Here is an 11,543-nt window from a genome sequence, read left to right as displayed (position 1 = left end):
GGGGAACACCACTGTCGACTATCCTCCAGTCTGACAAAGAACCATTTAATAAGACTCGCTGTTTTCTGTCCTTAAACCAATTTTCTATCCAATTGGACACTGACCCTCCTATACCACGAACCTCAATTTTGTTAACCGCCCTTTTATGTGGTACCTTGTCAAACGCTTCCTAAAAATCCATATAAACAATATCCACTGCATTCCCTTCATCAAGCTGCTCTGTTAGTTCATCAAAAAATGAAGTTAGATTAGTCAAGCATGAACTCCCATTTATAAATCCATGCTCACTCTCCTTAATTAACTCGAACCTCTCCAAGTGACTGTTGATTTTTTACCCTGATTATTCTTTCTGAAACCTTACCCACCGCTGCTGTTAATCTAACTAGCCTGTAGTTACCCGGACTGTCCTTACACCCTTTCTTGAATAAGGGTGTCGCATTTGCCACTGTTTAATCCTCTGGCACCTCCCCCGTATCCAGGGAAGATTGGAAGATTATAGAAAGCCCTTCCGTTATCTGCATCCGCATTTCCTTTCGCAACCTGGGATGTGAGCCATCCGGACCAGGTGATTTATCTTCCCTAAGCACAGCCAGCCTTTTTAGTCCCTCCCTCTCCTAATTTGTACTCTCTCCATTGCCTCTACTTTCTTCACTTCGACTGATATTTTGTCAAATTCCACTTCCTTAGTGATCACTGATGCAAAGTACTCATTAAGTAGATTAACATTGCCCTGCACCTCTAAGCTTATATTATCCTTTTTGTCCCTAATAGGCCCGACTCAACCTCTTACTACCCACTTATCATTTACATGCTGCTCGAAGATTTTTGGGTTTCCTTTCATGTTGACTGCCAGTCTATTCTCATAGAAATAGAGAATAAGTAAATATAGAAGATGTCAGTATTTCCCATCCTTGATGAGGTGGAATTTTTTATGCTGTGGGTAGTAATGTCTTCGAGTGTGGTGGAAGCAGAGACAATCAATGATTTGAAAAGGAAATTGGATGGATACTTGAAGGAAAGAAACTTGCAGGAGGAAAGGGATCGAGCTGGTGAGTGGAACTGACTAGATTGCTCCGGGGAGAGCCAGCATGGACGTGATAGGCCAAATGACCACCTTCTATGTTGTAAATGACTCTGTGTTGTTTCTCAAATTCAATCCACTGGTGCTTGGGAAATAATCTCAAAGTAAATTGTGCAACTGGAAAATCAGAACCAAGGCAAGGGACGCATAAGGAAGCGAAATTGCTGAAACCCGGGATTGAACCAGGGACCTTTAGATCTTCAGTCTAACGCTCTCCCAACTGAGCTATTTCAGCCCTACATTAACAGCGGCGTGGTGTCCTTGTTTTGGAAGAAAATACATACATTCAAGTTTTCCAAAAAATTAAAGAACACAACATGTGAGTAATATTCCCCATTGCTTTCTCAGTACTGATGGATTGTGAAGCAGGAGACAGCCAGAAGTGCCACTGAGCCGCACAGACCCCGAGCTGAGAATGAAATGAGATCAAATTCAATCTTTCATCGTGAGATGCTGCTGAGAGGTAAGAGTCCTGAATCAAAGCGAGACTTGCTCATTTCAAACACTCCCTGTACTCTCTGCTCATGAAGCCTTAAAAAAGGGAAAAACAGAATGGCACTCAAACTCACAACCCTGCCATTAAAAGTCTCATATTCGACTGACAGAACTGTCACTTCTACTCGGTCTCTTATTGGATGGATGCAACTCCAACGCAGGGATGGCATTCAAATCCTCCCATGGGTCCACATGTCAGACTGAGTTCCATGTTGTAGACTCAAGCAAACGAAATCTGCTCACTTCCAAAACTATCAGCGAATTGCAGCTGATTACAATCAACATCATCAGAGGTCAGAACTACCTGGTGAAAGAAGACACCCTGAAGAAGGATCCACAATTATTCAAAGGCATCGACAAAGTGAAAAGCAAGAAAATCGATGAGTCAATGCAAGCCAAACAACAGAAACACTGAAGAATTCCATTCCATTCCAGTCCTGTTGTTTTTGGAGTCAGGTCACAATTACAGCAACAACTTTATATTCCCACTTGGCTATCTGTACATTTAGTTAATTACAATTTTGTCGACAAGCTCTTTGAATCCAGTTGTCTGGTCCTCAAGCCAGCTCCGTATGGAAGTCAATTCCACCTTCTGCAAGGCTGAAACCAATAGATAACCTTAATCTAAAAATGCCAGCAGACCAGGGCTCGTCCAGGACTTGAACCCGGGATCTCTCGCATGTTAATTAACCATACTCCCAAAGTGAGAATAATACCCCTAGACCAACGAGCCACTGACAAGTCATGCTTTATTAGCTGCTGTGGAATTTCACTGGAACACCCCAGCCAATCATCCATTTTTTTTCAGATCAAAGCAACATCCTGCAAACGCTGAAATAAAAACAGAAAGTGCTGGAAATGTTCAGCAGCTCTGGCAGCATCTGTGCTGTGAGAAACACAGTTAACGTTTCAGGGCACTCACCTTTTGTTTCAGCCATCCTTTCAGACTGCTTCTGTCCATCCAATCTCACTTTCTATTCTATCCACATTCTAACCATTCACTACGTTACTACATTTTTCATGAATTCCTCATTTCTTTTATTAATGACAATTTTGTATTTCTGGCCTTTGCTTCAGACACCACCACAAGTAGAATCATGTCTCCATCTACCCAATAAAACCACTTCGCTGGATCCTCACATTGCAATGTTTCTTTAACCCTGACAGACTGTGGAGTTTCTGCTGCTTGATTGCAGTTCTTGCTTCCCGCCAGTAGATGTCACCTCACTCCAATACAGTGAAGTTTACAAATCTGAGAGAGACACAACAGGAAATAATTGTTCACATTATAGTGAATGTGTGAGATTTAGAAATACTAGGAGTGGAGACGAGTTATTATTGCACTCTGCTATAACATCTTTTATAATGGACTCCAGCATTTTCCCCACGACTGATGTCAGGCTAACCGGTATATAATTCGCTGTTTTCTTTCTGCCTCTTTTTTTAAATAGCGGAGTTACATTAACTACCGTCCAATCCATTGGAACTGTTCCAGTGTCGATAGAATTTTGAAAAAAGACCAGAAATGCATCTGCTATTTCAAGGGCCACTTCCTTAAGTACTCTGGGATGTAGATTATCAGGCCCTGGGGATTTATCGGCCTTCAATCCCATCAATTTCCCAAACATTCCCTACTAATACTGATTTCATACAGTTCCTCCTTCTCACTAGACCCTATGTTCCCCAACATTTCTGGGAGATAATTTGTATCCTCCTTTGTGAAGACAGATCCAAAGTATGTATTTAATTGGTCTGCCATTTCTTTGTTCCCCATTATAAATTCCCCCGTTTCTGACTGTAAGGGGCCCACATTTGTCTTCACTAATCTTTTTCTCTACACATATCTATGGAAGCTTTTACAGTCAGTTTTTATGTTCTTTGCTAGCTTACTCTCATACTCTATTTCCCCCTTCTTAATCAATCCTTTTGTCCTCCTCTGCTAAATTCCAAACTGCTCACAATCTTCAGGTTTGCTGCTTGTTCTGGCCATTTTATATTTCTCCTCCTTGGATCTAATACTTTCCTTAATTTCTTTTATAAGCCACAGTTGAGCCACCCTTCCTGTTTTACTTTTGCACAGACAGGAATGAACAATTGTTGTAATTCATCCATGCGCTCTTTAAATGCTAGCCATTGCCTATCCACTGTCAAGCCTTTAAGTAACGTTCCCCAATCTATCATAGCCAACTCCCGCCTCATACCTTCATAGTTTCCTTTGTTTAGATTCAGGACCCGAGTCTCGGAATCAACTCTCTCACTCTCCATCTTAATGAAGAATTTTATCATATTATGGGCGCACTTCCCCAAGGGACCCCACACAACAAGATTGTTAACTAATCCTTTCTCATTACACAATACCCAGTCCAGGATGGCCTGTTCTCTAGAGGTGTTTTACACCTCTATCAATTCTCCACTCAATCTCCTTTGATATAGGCAGAATAATCCTAGCTTTTCCAACCTAACCTTGTAACTAAAATCCCCCATCCCTGGATCCATTCTGGTAAATCGCCTCTGCGTCCTCTCAAGTACCCTCACATTCTTTCTAAAGTCTGCTGAGCAGAACTGGAAGCAACACTCCAATTGGGGCCTAACCAGAGTTTTATAATGGTTCAGCATAACTTCCCTGCTTTTGTACTCAATGCCTCTATTTATAAAGCCCAAGATCCCATATGCTTTGCGAACCACTCTCGCAATATGTCTTGCCACCTTCAAAGATTGATGCACATGAACCCCATGTCCCTCTATTCCAGTGCACTCTTTAGAACTGTGCCATTAAGTATATATTGCCTCTCCCTATTCCTTATGCCAAAATACATCACCTCACACTTGTCACTATTAAATTCCATCTGCCACCTGTCTGCCCATTCTGCTAGCCTATCACTGTCCTGTTGCAGGCAGTTCATATCATCCTCACTGTTTGCCACTCCTCCAAGTTTGTTGTCATCGGGATATTTTGAGATTCTACTCTGTATTCCAAGATCCAAGTCAATTACCTTGAGCAGAAAAAGCAGTGGTTCTAGCACTGACCCTTGGGGAACACCACTGTCGACTATCCTCCAGTCTGACAAAGAACCATTTAATAAGACTCGCTGTTTTCTGTCCTTAAACCAATTTTCTATCCAATTGGACACTGACCCTCCTATACCACGAACCTCAATTTTGTTAACCGCCCTTTTATGTGGTACCTTGTCAAACGCTTCCTTAAAATCCATATAAACAACATCCACTGCATTCCCTTCATCAACCTGCTCTGTTAGTTCATCAAAAAATGCAGTTAGATTAGTCAAGCATGAACTCCCATTTATAAATCCATGCTCACTCTACTTAATTAACTCGAACCTCTCCAAGTGACTGTTGATTTTTTACCCTGATTATTCTTTCTAAAACCTTACCCACCGCTGCTGTTAATCTAACTAGTCTGTAGTTACCCGGACTGTCCTTACACCCTTTCTTGAATAAGGGTGTCGCATTTGCCACTGTTTAATCCTCTGGCACCTCCCCCGTATCCAGGGAAGATTGGAAGATTATAGCAAGCCCTTCCGTTATCTGCATCCGCATTTCCTTTCGCAACCTGGGTTGTGAGCCATCCGGACCAGGTGATTTATCTTCCCTGAGCACAGCCAGCCTTTTTAGTACCTCCCTCTCCTAATTTGTACTCTCTCCATTGCCTCTACTTTCTTCACTTCGACTGATATTTTGTCAAATTCCACTTCCTTAGTGATCACTGATGCAAAGTACTCATTAAGTAGATTAACATTGCCCTGCACCTCTAAGCTTATATTATCCTTTTTGTCCCTAATAGGCCCGACTCAACCTCTTACTACCTCTTACTTATCATTTACATGCTGCTCGAAGATTTTTGGGTTTCCTTTCATGTTGACTGCCAGTCTATTCTCATAGAAATAGAGAATAAGCAAATATAGAAGAAGTAAGTATTTCCCATGCTTGATGAGGTGGAATTTTTTATGTTGTGGGTGGTAATGTCTTGGCCCACGAGTGTGGTGGAAGCAGAGACAATCAATGATTTGAAAAGGAAATTGGATGGATACTTGAAGGAAAGAAACTTGCAGGAGGAAAGGGATCGAGCTGGTGAGTGGAACTGACTAGATTGCTCCAGGGAGAGCCAGCATGGACGTGATAGGCCAAATGACCACCTTCTGTGTTGTTTCTCAAATTCAATCCACTGGTGCTTGGTAAATAATCTCAAAGTAAATTGTGCAACTGGAAAATCAGAACCAAGGCAAGGGACACATAAGGAAGCGAAATTGCTAAAACCCAGGATTGAACAAGGGACCTTTCGATCTTCAGTCTAACGCTCTCCCAACTGAGCTATTTCAGCCCTACCTTAGCAATAGCTTGGTGTCCTTGTTTTGGAAGAAAATACATACATTCAAGTTTTCCAAAAAATTAAAGAACACAACATGTGAGTAATATTCCCCATTGCTTTCTCAGTACTGATGGATTGTGAAGCGGGAGACAGCCAGAAGTGCCACTGAGCCGCACAGACCCCGAGCTGAGAATGAAATGAGATCAAATTCAATCTTTCATAGTGAGATGCTGCTGAGAGGTAAGAGTCCTGAATCAAAGCGAGACTTGCTCATTTCAAACACTCCCTGTACTCTCTGCTCATGAAGCCTTAAAAAAGGGAAAAACAGAATGGCACTCAAACTCACAACCCTGCCATTAAAAGTCTCATATTCGACTGACAGAACTGTCACTTCTACTCGGTCTCTTATTGGATGGATGCAACTCCAATGCAGGGATGGCATTCAAATCCTCCCATGGGTCCACATGTCAGACTGAGTTCCATGTTGTAGACTCAAGCAAAGGAAATCTGCTCAGTTCCAGAACTATCAGCGAATTGAAGCTGATTACGATCAACATCATCAGAGGTCAGAACTACCTGGTGAAAGAAGACACCCTGAAGAAGGATCCACAATTATTCAAAGGCATCGACAAAGTGAAAAACAAGAAAAACAAGAAAATCAATAAGCAAGATGCTGGAGAGAGTTAAGAATCACAGAATCATAGAAAGTGTAGCGCACAGAAAGAGGCCACTAGGCCCATCATGTCTGTGGCGGCTGAAAAACGATCCACCTGTTCTAATCCCACCTTCCAGCATTTGGTGCGTAGCCCTGCAGATTACGGCACTTGAGGTGATTATCCAGACTCCTTTTGGATGAGTTGAGGGTTTCTGTCTCAACCACCCTTTCAGGCAGTGAGTTCCACACCCACACCATCCTCTGGGTGAAAAGGTTTTTCCTCGTCTCCCCTCTAATTTTTCTACCAATCACTTTAAATCTATGCCTCCTCGTCACTGACCTCTCTGCTAAGGTGAATAGACCTTGCACTTCCACTCTATTTAGACCGCTCAAAATTTTGTACATTTCAATCAGATCTCCTCTCAGCCTTCTCTGTTCCAAGCAGAACAGCCCCAGCCTATCCAGTCTTTCCTCATAGCTGCATTTTTCCAGTCCTGGCAACATCCTTGTAAATCTCCTCTGTATCTTCTCTGGTGCAATTGCATCCTTTCTGTAATGAGGTGTCCAGAACTGCACACAGAACTCAAGTTGTAGCCTAACCAATGAGTTATACAGTTGCAGCATAAGCTCGCTGCTCTTGTATTCTATACCTCGGCTAACAAAGGAAAGGATTCCATCTGCCTTCTTAACCACCTTATCGACCTGTCCTGCCATCTTCAGGGATCTGTGGACATTCAATCCAAGGTCTCTCACTTCCTCTATACTTCTCAGTATCGTGTATTCTGTTGCCTTGTTTGACCTCCCCAAATGCATCACCTCACACTTCTCCAGGTTGAATTCCATTTGCCACTTTTCTGCCCACCTGACCAAACCATCAATATCTTCCTGCAGCCTACAGCTATCCTCCTCATTATCTACCTCATGGCCAATCTTTGTGTCGTCTGCAAAGGTCTTGATCATGCCCCCTACATTGACTTCCAAATCGCTAATATGTACCACAAAAAGCAGGGGACCTGGTACTGAGCCCTGCAGAACACCACTGGAAACAGCCTTCCAGTCGCTAAAACACCCGTCAACAATTACCCTTTGTTTCCTGCCACTGAGCTAATTTTGTATCCACCTTACTGCATTTCCCTGGATCCCATGGGTTTTTATTTTTTTAACCAGTCTGCCATGTGGGACCTTGCCAAATGCCTTGCTAACATCCATGTAGGACACGTCAGCTGCACTACCCTCATTTATCTTCCTTGTTACTTCTTCAAAAAATTCCATCAAGTTGGTCAAACAAGATCTTCGCTTAAAAGTCCATGCTGACTATCCTTGATTAACCTGTGCTTTTCGAACTGACAGTTTATTCTGTCTCTCAGAATAGGTTCCAGTTATTGGGCCATGACTGAGGTTAGTCTGACTGGCCTGTAATTACTCGGTCTTTCCTTCGCTCCCTTTTTCAACAGAGGTTCAACCTCTTTTGTAGCAGACTATTGTAAATTTCACAATTCGCATGGGAAAAAGTATTAAATACTTCACTTACAAGTTCTAATGTTACTGGCGAAATGAGGGCTTATGTATGATTTGAACCCAGGACCTCACACAAATACGCAGCAGGAATTCTGCTCCTTTACCAAAAAGCCATCTCCTTTATAGAGATGTAAATATGTAATATTGGAAGAGTGGAGGACTTGGGACCAGGACAGTGACTTTGACTTTTCTGCCTCTCTTCCAAATTCTGCAAGGTTCCATACAGACAATTAATGAATTGTCAGGGTGTTACTTTATTCCATTCTTCTTCTTCTTCTTCTTCTTAGACAGTCCCTCAAGAACGAGAATGATTTTCTTCCACTTCAGGGTTCTGGGTCCTGTGACTAGATGTCTACTTAAATCGCAGAGAAATTAAACACTTTTCAATTTGTCTCACGACATAAATAGCAACATTTGCAGATATTTCACAGCTGTATGATTGGATGCTGCTAACGTTGTTACACTCAGTACACATGGTACCTTAATGTTGCAATAAATATTATAATATCTATTCAGGTAACTGTCATCCCACAGCTGCAAAATTTCACTGGTTCAACATTCTCATCAAACACTAAAGCATTCCACAAAGCAAGCCTCACAAATTCAACACCAGTTTCTCTTTTGGAGTCTCTCTGGTGTAATCTGATCTCTGATAGATTACTGGTGATCATCCTCCACATGAGCAGTCGTCCTAATCCCATGTACCTGTCCTGTTCCCACCTCCCTTTCCTGTATACACAACAGAATTCCATACTGCTGATATATGCTGGTAAACACTTTCCTTGTTCTATGAAACTGTGATTACAGTGGAAATCCGCAAGAGAGGAAGCTATTGTTGGCACCTTTAACTCTGCAGCCAGTGACCAGAAGAATTTTCACTCCTGAACGAGGACTGTTTCAATTTCCTTTTGGAAGATCACATCATCACATGAAGGAAGTGAAGTGTTTTTGTATCACAGTGACCACAGAGGAGTTTTAAAACAAACTATTAAATTATGAATTCATATTTTATTTTGAATGCTACATTGGAGGTTAATTTCACAGACAGTCCTGCAGTTTATGATTTGTGTGAAATCAGTGAGATTGTGAGTTGGGTCGACCCCTCCCTATCAGAGTCACCAGGACAAAGGGAGTGTTTAGTCATCGACATCTTGCTCAGTTCAGCATTTTGGTGGCTGGCTCTTGAACTCACACCGTCTCCTGACAGTGACAGGAGTAAACATGTCATCGCTGAGGATTTCAAGTGCTATTTAAAGATTAATCACCTTTTACTGTTCACTTACTGCTGGAGGTTTGAAGAGGACATTTGAAACACGTTGGGAGACTTTCTGGGAAACTTTGTCAAGACTTCACCAACACTCTGTCAGCATTTACTCGGGAAATACTCTGAGGATTTCACCTATAAAGAGTAAGTGCTGTGTTACTCCACCTTATTGGAAACTTTATAGGAATCAGCAGGAGAAAGGGAGCGTTTGGTCATTGACATCTTGCTCGGTCTGCAGGAGGAATGGGAGGAGGACACGAGGCCAGGCTGAGCAGCACCAGCCGCGGCAGGAGAGAAGGACAGGAGAGACAGGAGAGGGCGGTGGACTCCTTCTCCTCTAAGTACAGGACATTCCTCCTCCTTTGGACCTCCTCCATCAAGACCTCCAGTACTGTATCTGTGAACCTGTGCCTTCGTTCCCTCAGTCCCTGAGTGATCCTGAAACATGCTGCTGTGTGTCAGACAGCACACTTCACACCTTCAGTGGAAATGTGTGTGTGGAATCCACTTATACTGCACCAAGAACATTGCTTCGAATCAGCACTCGAGTGATGAACTGCAGCTTTCTGTTTTCATGCCTCCAGGCAATTTCAAATTATGGTCATCAGAATGTTGTGTGAAAACCAGATTTCAAACAGGCGAGTCTTATTATCACAGCACCCGTATCCCAAAATCACCAGCTGGAATTTCCTTCTGAAAACCACCCACTTCTGGGAGCTGGTCTGGCAAGTGAAGTGGGACACGGCCCCTCATCAAAACTCCACATCAGAAGTGACCACTGGGATTTCTGCCATGATTTCCCTCTCTGAGCCTCTGTAACTCTGATCATTTTGTGACAGTGCACCCACCAGAATCAAATGACTGGAGCGACGGGAGAGAAATGGCTAAATGTGAACACACAGTGGGCTAATTCTGGATCAGGGATTTACCAGGAGTTATGGCAATGATGATGAAACAGCAGTTTCTGAGCAGTCAAGGTTACGTTGTCAGAATGCCAGCTATGGAAGCAGTAACTGTTGTCACTGTAGAAGTGACCAGAGCTCTTCTACCCTCCTCCTAATGTCTGGTTGGCAGCTACATTGATCTCCCGGACGGCCAGTGCCCAGGGTCTTACTCACTTCATGTGTTGCCTCCCTCATTGTGTTGTCGGTGTGAGTTCTGGACTCCTCCAATTGTCCCGTCATCTGCACCAGGAGAGAAGAGACTGTCTCCACAGCCTGTGTGTGAGACCAATGCTCATCAATCATTGATCTTTACCAGCCGAGGCCTCGGAGATCTTGCTCTTGGAATCCTCAGCTGAGACCTCCTGCGTCTGTCACCCCCGGGGGAGAGACAGATTTCTCCTCAATGTTATCCACAGTTCCTCCTGCTCACTGCTGCTCTGTGTCAGGAATACTGCCTCCCTGAATGGGTTTGAAGATTCACCAATAGTTACAATAACACAACAGAATATTTATTTAATCACAATCCATACATTTACAAATGTGTAGGTCATGTTGAAAGAATGATCAGTTTGTTGTTCTGAAGAGGAGGAGGTGGAGGAGGATCGGGGTCTGTGTCTTTAGGTTTCATTCTGGTGGGGGACAGCAGCAGTTCATTATACAGCTCGTCCACCAGGTAACCCACCGGGCGGGTCGGACACGTTCCAGCTGCTGCAGGAGTAAAGTTGAAAAGGTCACTGCGTGTTCTCGGAGCTGCTCCTGCTCATTATTGAAGAATAACTCACAATCCATGGTATAGGAATTGATCTTTCTCTGATCAATGGTTTTGTTTCTGAGAGTGAATCACAGCAGAGAGAATTCACAGCTCAATTTCAAACATCTATAAGTAGGGATTTGTGTGTCAATAGTGTGGAGACACTAAAGATCCCTTTGAATCAGACAATTATAGAGACGGAGCTGAATACATGGAAAGAAATGGAGGATGGGAACAGATGATGAACCTCTGCAAATTCAACAAGGGGGTTGTTCTGCTGCCAGAGCAATGGTGGAATATGTTGGTCCCAGTCTGCCTGGTATTGTGGAGCAGCTGGCTTCTCACATCCTTAAGATCCAACACTGTCAGGCAGTCACTGTGACTGTCTTCCTTGGAGAACTGATAAAAGCTCCACAGGTTTCGAAGCATCTTAAACTAACTGCTGTGATAGGTATCTGAGGAAGTCCATGTAACTCCCATTGGGCTCCTCTAGATATCTATGAGGAAG

General features: G+C 43.1%; 1 non-coding gene across 1 annotated transcript; it reads right to left on the bottom strand.

The window, feature by feature from the left end:
• Positions 1-1,243: 1,243 nt before the first annotated feature.
• On the bottom strand, positions 1,244-1,316 carry trnaf-gaa (transfer RNA phenylalanine (anticodon GAA)). The gene has a single exon. It is a non-coding gene; the product is annotated as a tRNA-Phe (tRNA).
• Positions 1,317-11,543: the final 10,227 nt, after the last annotated feature.

Source organism: Heterodontus francisci, chromosome 35 (genome assembly GCF_036365525.1).
Source record: "Heterodontus francisci isolate sHetFra1 chromosome 35, sHetFra1.hap1, whole genome shotgun sequence".
Lineage (NCBI taxonomy): Eukaryota > Metazoa > Chordata > Chondrichthyes > Heterodontiformes > Heterodontidae > Heterodontus > Heterodontus francisci.
This window is presented reverse-complemented; position numbering and strand designations above follow the sequence as displayed.